The sequence below is a fragment of the Lolium rigidum genome, chromosome 3 (genome assembly GCF_022539505.1).
Source record: "Lolium rigidum isolate FL_2022 chromosome 3, APGP_CSIRO_Lrig_0.1, whole genome shotgun sequence".
NCBI lineage: Eukaryota > Viridiplantae > Streptophyta > Magnoliopsida > Poales > Poaceae > Lolium > Lolium rigidum.
In genome coordinates, this window is record NC_061510.1 from 361,859,672 (window position 1) to 361,869,338 (window position 9,667).

At 41.2% G+C, this 9,667-nt stretch overlaps 1 long non-coding RNA gene across 2 annotated transcripts; it reads left to right on the forward strand.

Moving 5' to 3' along the window:
* The first annotated feature begins 2,447 nt into the window (after positions 1 to 2,447).
* LOC124704159 lies at positions 2,448 to 6,238 on the forward strand. 2 transcript variants are annotated; one of them, XR_007003482.1, is made up of 4 exons: positions 2,448 to 2,620; positions 2,823 to 2,956; positions 3,063 to 3,196; positions 5,432 to 6,238. It is a non-coding gene; the product is annotated as an uncharacterized LOC124704159 (long non-coding RNA). The 2 variants fall into 2 exon arrangements; XR_007003481.1 differs by having other exon boundaries at positions 2,859 to 2,956.
* The last annotated feature ends 3,429 nt before the right edge of the window (positions 6,239 to 9,667 follow it).

The following is a 9,667-nucleotide window of genomic DNA, read 5'->3' on the forward strand; positions in this document are numbered from 1 at the left end:
GCGGACGTCACTTAATTATTAAGGCAGCTCTTACGGACGTGCTCAGTTTGCTGTTTGTAGCGAATTGCCTAGGGCTCTTTGACATACTACAAACTAGAAGACCATGGAAGCTGGCACAATTATTTTTTAGAAGTGAGGACCATAAATTTTCTTGTTACACCTTACATAAAGTATATAAGAGAAAAAAGAATAAATCTCCATACTTGCATCTTTTTAATGTAAAAAACTAGAAAAATATTCAATTACAACCCGTGTGAAACTGGAAACTGCAACCCGAACAACTGCCACCCACATGAAACTACAAAAATTTCAATTGCAAACTACATGCAACTGAAAAAATTCAATTACACCCTTGTGCAACGAGAATATATCATTTGCGACTCACATGCAAGTGTAAAATTCTCAGTTGCGACCCACATGCAACTAAGAAAATCTCAATTACAACCCACATGCAACTGGAAAAAATATCCATTACACTCTTTGCAACAAGAAAATCTCAGTTGCGACCCACATGCAACTGAAAAAAATCCCAGTTACGACCCACATGCAACTAAAAAATCTCAATTGCGCCCCACATGCAACAGAAAAAAAATCCACTACACTCTTTGCAACAAGAAAATCTCAGTTGCGACCCACATGCAACCGAAAAATTCCCAATTGCGACCCACATGCAACTAAGAAAATCTCAATTGCGATGCAACTAGAAAAAAATATCCATTACACTCTTGCAACAAAAAAAATCTCAGTTACAACCCACATGCAACTGCAAAAATATCTGTTACACCCTGTGTAGCTGGAAAATCTCAGTTACAACCCCAACGCAAAGTGAAAAATCTTAGTTGCGAGCCACATGTAACTGTTGCGACCTATATGCAACTGAAAAAAACTCTGCAACTCGGAAAAATCTTAATTATGACCCACATGCAACTTGGAGAAATCACAGTTACGACCCACATGCAACTTGAAAAAATCTCTCGAAAAAATCTCGAATAATTACGTAATTCAATAGTCCGGATTTTTTTCTTAGCTACAACACATGTTTCGCTTTAAAAGAAAAAGAACAACATCAAAGCACATAAAAAGAAAAGAAAAAATATATGCTAAATTACACAGTACAGATGCATGGTAAAGAAGCAGAGGAAAGGAGCACATGACAAAAGCAACAGCGCATAGTTGCGGTAGCCCATGGCCAAAAATGTCAGCGTGCAGCCCATGTAGAAAATGTATGACGGTAAAATAGGAAGTTTGCACAAATCTTCATGTACTTAATCTAATGGAGGATGAGGTGACTGAGATTTAATAAATCTCAGGCGCCTGATTTCTAGCAATTCCGTTTATTATTAGGTATAGATATAGATATAGATTTGAATAACTACTATACTATTTGGCAACAAACATCTTTTTTGTTAGAATTTTAAGAGAGGTTGGAAATTAACATGGTGGTAACACGTGTGTGCTTTGGATGGTTTAATTTTCATGGATCTTTTAGTGTGCACTTTGGGTGCCCCCCTGAGTTTTTAGGAGGGCCGCAAATTCATTTGCTTGGAAACATCGTATGCACTTCTTTCCTCTTTCTTGGTGCTGGTTCGGCTCTGGGATGCATTTGGTATCTTTGCGTGTGGCTATAGGGTTGATATATATATGTGGTCAAAGGTGTGTCCACTCGGGCTACGAGCTGACAAGCCAATTTGCCTCCCTATCTTCTCTCTCATCCGCTCTGTCTGTTTCCCCATCCATTAGCCACATCCATTCCCCTCCGCCACGTCCAGCACCGCCGCACGGCGCCTGCTCCTCCATTTCCACGCCACCGCGGTGCTCGGCCACGAAACTACGCGCGCCCACGAAACCCTAGCCCCGCCCTGGGCTTGGTCGCTGGCACAGCGCCTGCACGTTCCCATCCGTGATGGTGCGCACTCGGGCGCACACAACGACCTCGACCTCTTCCGCCAGCGTTTATTCGACTCCATGGCGAGCGGCAGCCGCGCCATCTGGGCGCCAGAACGATCCCGACAGTGATGGTGCGCAGGCGGGCGCACACGACGACCCCAACCTCGATCTCCGCCGGCGCGTTCTCGACTCCGCGGGAGCAGCCAGTGCGGAAACGTTGCCAACCACGATGGCCCATCCAAGCTCATCATAGGTCGTGAGATGAACACCCTTGCTGCTTCACAGCAGCTTTCCTCGCCGTTATTCTTTCAGCAGGTGCGATTCTTTTCTCTTGCCATGTTCGAATTTCCAATTCCTCCATAGATCTGTGGGGATTGCCTCTAGGGTGGATTTGTTGTTGTGATTTGGGGTTGATTCGTTGGGTTGATGTTTTTGGTGATTCAGTTTTTGGCCTGCTGATAGGTTGGGGCCTGATGGCGTGCTTGCTGATAAAAGCAATGCTCTGACCGTTGTGTCCAGCAGAGGAGGCGGTGTCAGAAACAAGAACGGCAGCAGAGGAGGCGGTGTCAGAAACAAGAACGGCAGCGGTGCCAGAACCACCAGCTCGCCGGGCTTGGCCTGGGATTTACCTCTGGGGATCCTTGCCTTGAGGTCTGAATGACTTCTCCGATTTACCATGTCCGGTTAATGCCAGTTGTATGGGAGGCTCCATGTGACATCAGATCAGACTAAGGTGAGCACCAAGTGTACAATCGAGTGTCCATGTTATCTATACTCCAGTTATTTTCTAGATTAGTTGCCTTTAGATGATTGTGCTACCTGAGTTCCAAACGGCTCCTCATGTTAAGGCAAATTTATAGCTTACTTTTCCTGTTCATATTATGTGCCATGATTTTTATCTTAAAATTACTCTCTTTCTTTGCTCAACTTTTCAGTATACTTTGCTCAAGGTTTCCCTCAATGATTTACAGTCTCACGCTCAAGGTTCATGGAGATGGAAGCACCCCTCAACCCTCCACCCCCACTTGTGACTTCACTGACACTGGCACCCTCTCCTCCATGCCCCCCGGTAAGTTCAGTGCGCAATGCAGCCTTGCCTCATCCTTGCACTAGACTGAATGAATTATTCAGATCAAGTAAAATATTATGCCCGGACTGAGTTATTATGTTTTCAGAACATTGGATTGGATCTGGGCATAACTATATGTTTGAGAAATTGATTACTCAGTGATTACGACATCCATGGTGAAAGTATGTTCTGGAACTCCTTCATTGACTGCACATACTGGAGGGTTTTTAATCTGAGCAGGTATACCATCGTAATTAAGTCAGACTGGTGATCTTTTAAAATGTAGATGGTGCCCATTTCTCTGACTATCTGCATGTAGATTTTATTGATTTCTGAAGAGTTACTCTCGGTAGGTCTAATTGAGTATTCCACAAAAAAGAATTGTAGCCTGGACCCTTCTTTTCATGGATGATCATGCCATATCTGACTAAAAGGATTCCTATTGTGAGTTTGTGACTCAACCTGGTTTGCTTTTTTATATATAATTCCCTGATGTATAAATAGAAATATCCACATCGTAATGGCATGTCATGATCTAGATAGATTTGTAGGATGGTCTATTGTTTATAACTGGGAAGTACTATCAATACATTATTTTATACTTGCATTTTTCGTTTTAGTTGTCACTAAATCTTTCATAGGTGTATCGTTCTTTCCAAGGAAAATTCAAAGTTAATATAGTAGTGCCTCTTCGGTCCAAACTGCAGAAGCCCAACATTACATTGCTCCATCATTTTGTGTCTCCACCTGCCCCTCTTTTGGTCATATGACAATATGCACAGTCCAGATACACTGTAGCTGATACCTGGGATATTGGAGATATATTTAATTTTTAGGGTGATGCCAATGATTTCATTGCTAAATGCCTATTTATGCCTTTTATGATTCAATTTCACATATAGACACCTATTTGTATTTTCCATATACAATGTTGTCAGAACTTATTGCAGCTCTCTGTCGATACCTCTTGAATAACTTTTATAATCAAAGCATTTTCTAGCATTTTACTTGAAATGTTGTTAATAATTTTATGTTTAGTTGGTAATAATTTTATATTTAGGAAACAGAATGTATTTCTGGTATACATTGGTGTCCAGGAAATATATATTCTATTTCATTCAAATCTTTTAACAATCTGATTTCATTTTCATTCATAAATTCAACACATATATATATATATATATATATATATATATATATATATATATATATATATATATATATATCTTCAGGGTTTACATACAACCATCCATAAGTGCTTAGAAACAGATCCGTATGCTAGCAGCACTAGCTTCTTACCAGCTCATCACTAGCAGCTAACTAATAACAACAGGGCGTTAACAGCCATGAGTCCTTTACACCCAAAAGACCAAAAAACTTAACATCTACCAGTAGCACTAGCTTCACTACATGGCCTCAGCCATTCGTTGCCAAACTACATAGCAACAACGACATTAGTAGCAAATATAAGCTGTATAAGAAGCAACGTAGGAGTCTTCTCCTTCAACTTGCTAAGCTCCATCGGTAGCGCCGCCCCCTTCGGTTTCAGCTTCAGCGGCACCTTTGTCCTTGCCATCCTCGGAGGTGTAGAAGCGTCCTGGCACAAGGCATACATTCTTTGTGTGAGGCAATAGAGCCAGGTAGTACTCTGCTTTGTAATACTGCTGGGGAACTATAATGACGCTAAATTATTTAACTACTATGTTTGCCAAAATTTTCGTGAATAAGTTCGACGTCTTATGCATATATCTCCCCATAACGTGTATCTATCCTCTGAGATCACCAATGGCAGCAATAGCATCGTGCTCTTAGTTTCCCAGTTGTTGACTTGAGGATGATGGAAAATGCAAAAGTTCGGTATGAATAATGACATAAACATTAGAATGTATAGGCCTTAAAAGGGTGTCATAAACTTGAGAATATATCAAGAACTTATTGATTTCCTAAACACGAGATGATTCAAAAATGAATAAATAAATACAAACGAACCCATTTGTAGCATATATATAGGCAAATGATTTTAAATTTAATAAAAATAGAACTCACCGGCCATGGGGAGCTCGGACAGGGGAGAGCTCGGAGCAGCACTCCTGGTGGGCAGGAGGGGAAGTGGGTCAACGAGTTTTATGGTACTACCTGGGTAAATCCATTTCTTCCCGCTGTGTGTTATAAGCTTTACTGCTCGCAAAAAATTGCAGTTCAACAGTCAATTTCACAGCTTTGTGTTAAGATGAATGCATCAACGAACTTTCAGCACTGCCATTTACTTTGTGCTAAGATGAATTACCTACTGTACATTATAATGGCAACTACTGATATCAGCCAATCGTATTATTACTTTTCAACCATACCCACTGTTATCTGTATGTTTTGGAAAAGGAAGGAAAATAGGACGCAGATAATGCCCCTTAGCACATACTTTCTGGAAGGTGGTCTGGTCTACAAATTTTCATCTAATATTCTAATGAAAATGAGGTTTCTGGTATGAACTGGGCGAAACTGAACTATGGTAAGTTTATTGTTGCTTTTCTCTAAATTTGTGTGGCTCTATATATCGTCTTTGAACTAAGATGATAGACCAATGTCTGTTAAGCTACTGTAGAACATGACATGCATATTGCTAGACCTTACTCTTTTTACGGTAGCAATTGGATGTATGTTTCCTCAGTTGGAAACAAAGGATCGTCACTGGAAGATCTACATAGATCTTCAGAGAATAAAAATGAAAAGAAGATAGAAATTGCATGATCACGAGAGGAGATTCTGCAGTATACCTATTGTAAAATTGAAGATAGCACATTTCCGAGTTGATGCAATTTATTATTTTGTGGAAGTATAGGATAATACTCCCATGTACCTTCCCAGGGCGGTTGAGATCATCTGCGACCGTGCCACCATCAGCCTGGCGAGGCGAATCGAGCGTCTGCCCATTTAGGCGAGTTAGTGCCTCTTGAAATTGTGAGATTTTTTGGCCTGAGCTGGAGAAATCCCCGGGGAGGCCATCGCAGGACTCCGCAAAAGAAGCACGGGGCGGGCTGGGTCACCTCGGGAAGGCGAGCTCCTCAGTTTCCTTAACGTCATAGGAGGGTTGAGAAGTATGACGGGTTTATATCTCTCAATCGTGTTTAATCAGTAAATTTCTTAATTTCTTGCTTTAGTTCCAAGTCCTGATGTTGATCAAATAGATAATGTCCTATCAGAAGCACCAAGAGCTTAAAGCATTGTTGCAATGTATTCTCTAAATTACATTGAGCTAAAAGATAAAATTGGTAGGAGTCATTTTCGGATTGGCACTACATAAGCATAGGTATGGGTCATTGATTCCGGAAAGAAAACACACGGGGAAGTATTTGTATACTTTATTTTGGATTATATTTTTGTCTTCCTCTGCCATAGAAAGGAGCTCTGCTTAGTATAGTTATATAAATTTTTTCACTCATGGTAGTAATATTTACATTCGAATTCGAGGAAGGCTTATAAATTTAGCATCGGTTGTTGCCTGGCTGGAAGTACTAGAATGCTAACAACGTTGGGATTACTGGCTTCACAAGAAACGGTCTTTAGGGAATACACAAGCACAAATATTAGTTAGGCATCTTTTTTTTTTTGTTATATCGCGTAAAACTTAACATCATGCCCCAACTTGTGAAGTGTTTTGCTTCCTCCGACCACCAACTCCCCTGGTTGTGCAGGATTGGCTAAGTCGTGCATAAAATTCTCTATTTTTCATATGTTGACAAAGCTTATGCATGAATACGAGGTACCAATTAAGCACTCAATGTTTGGGGCATGCAAGCTGGAAGGGGCACTGAACAATGATTCTTAAGAAGTTGATGAACGCTGGTGCCTTGGAAATTCCCAGACCTCTTATGGTCTTGCCTTCCAGATATCATCCATTCTAAAAACACAATGGTTTGTTTTCCAGGAAGCTGTGTTGAAGTCGTATGTGTGGCCTGCTTGGGTGTTTGTTAATATATTAGTTGGATGAAAACAGATCAGGTCAAACTATATCAACTATTTTTTACTTTTGTCTACAGAGGTCTTTGTGCATAACGCTTGCATTTTTTTTTGTCAACAAAGAAAGATACGGTCGCAGAGAAGAAGACCATGACTGGTATGCAGCATAATCCAGTGACGAACAAGGCGAACCATCGGCATGGAAAGAAACAGACATTCAATCCATCAATTCCCTGGGCAAATACATGGACAACATTATCCTAGTGTAGTAGTCTATGTGTTGTGTGTCATAACTCCTGTATGTGTGTCAAACAGAGTCTGTGTTCTGTTGCTGTAATAAGATCTCTTAACAGTCTCAGTATCATGATGTTTTCCCGTATGAGCACACTTCCTGATCGGACTCCCCTCATTGGTACATGATAGGACGAAATAATGAAATATCCTTCATTCTTTGCCCTGAGGGCGCGGCGTGATGCTGTGCCATTCCCTGCTAGTTTATGTTTATAGGTGGTTTTAGAGGACGCGGCTGGGAACAAATGCGCCCCATCCCTGCTAGTTTATGTTTATAGGTGGTTTTAGAGGACGCGGCTGGGAACAAATGCGCCCCAAATACGGCATAAGGCGGCGACATCCCTATTCGATTAATCCAACGTCTTTTTAAGGGACACTTTGGGGACCCAACTAGAGATGTTAGCACGATGTCGACGAAAGGTTCGGCCGGCAATTTCGCCGCTCGTCCCTCCCCACCTCTTCGCTACTCCTTGTGGAACTTGTCAATACAATTCCAAAATGTATTGATCCTTGTGGCTGTAATCATCAAGAAAGATGGCTCCATGCAGTTTTACTTTACCGTTGTGAACTCTGAATAAGTGCTAGGAGAAAGCGGAAATCCCCACCAACTGGAAATGGAGGAAAAAGACGGGCACCAAAAAATAACCCGGATATTGTACCAAAAAGGCCGTACACAAAACCAAACGACAAGGCCGCTCGTTTAAACAGCCAACGCTGACAACACAAATCTCCGTGCTGACACGGACGGACAAAGATTCAAGTGCTGGCGAATTGAAATCAGTCGGCTGTTTGTTAGCAAATCTGATTAATTAAGCAGACGCAGATCGGGCTATAAGTGGCCATGTTCACCAGCTGACCACGTATACGCCCGTTTTAATCAAACGGGATGCCTCTTGTGCCTCCATAATGAGCTCATTCATGAGCTACTAGTTTAAACCTACACGCACCAACATTCACTAGCGCTATCAAACTAGTGCAGCGTCTCTCACTCTCTCAGTACTCCCTCCGTCCATAAATAGATGCCAAAGATTTATTCAAATTCAGATGTATCTATACACTAAATCATGACTAGATACATTTAAATTTAGACAAATTTTTGACATCTATTTATGGACAGAGGTAGTACAAAATTTGAACAGTATTTTCTCAGTACAAACGGTGAACAGGTTCTCTAACTACAAACTGTGAAAAGTTTTCTCTTAGTACAAATTGTGAACAGCCTAGTTGGGCAGTGTACAGCCTCCCTCAGTACAAACTTACAATCACATGGATAAATCATAGTCTGCAATTGGGCACTAGTACGCAGGAAAACAGTTGGGCAGTGTGTGCAGGCTCTCTCAGTACGAACTGTAAACAGCTTATTCTGAATCTTCAAGATAAAGGAGCTGCACATGTGTAGCCCGGCAGCTGATCACCACATACATTTTGCATTAGCTTTCGCCGAGTGCCACTTTTGCACCGATCATCCATGACAGTAGCCTGTGATATATAAGGGTAGATCAGTTGTCAAATTATCTGAAATTCCATTGATTAGTTGTGTGGGGGTGCTTGGGCTACATAGGTACACTGTCTCCTATACAATGTAAGAAACTGAAGGACAGATGAATAAATTACTTCATACTGCATTTTAATTGGGTCATTGTGATTTTAGACATGAACACATCCCGCCTCGATACACATTCGACTATGTATTAGCACTAGGCAACATTTCAAAGCTTGGACAGCGAGTAATCATCTTGGCGATATGGACCTAGCTGACATAAAAAACTACCAATCGTATGCGACACTAGCAATCTAGCATTAATTGTCCAACATAGAGGATGAGAGGAAGAGACCCAGCACATGTTTCTCAAATTCGGATGCGAATAGACATTGGTCAAGTACCACGGGTACATTCGTCTGGTTGAGCCATAGAACAGTTTAACAAAACAAAACCGTATATACACATGCATTCCTTTCTCTTACAAGAACTGGTTTAGATGAGGATACACAAAAAAAAAAGTGGGGAAAGAATGCAAGGCAGCAAGTCTTGGGAATCCATATATACTGCTTTGCCAGATAGTTACCCTTCTTGTGATGTGTACTTGGTAAGTGTGACTGTGTGAGTATCCTAATTTGACGTGAGAAGAACATCATAACTTTCTAAGGAAAACTTAAAGCATAGCTGAAGTAATCTTGCTATACCTTCTTCCGGCTCTTCTTTGATGGCTGCCCTCCACCCACACTGCAGAAGCTGTTCGAATTGCCTGTGTGCATTAGAACAACCTGATGTTAAACCTTCATAAGGCTGGAACACCCAGTAAAGGTTTGAAGGCAAAAACAAGAAAATCTAGGAATTCCATCAGACGCTGAGAAATATATTATGCACACCAATTTCTGCGCAAGCATGGGGGATACCAATGAATGCATTATAAAATATCCGTTGATTAAATTTTCCATTGCGCATTAGCCTAAGAAAAACAC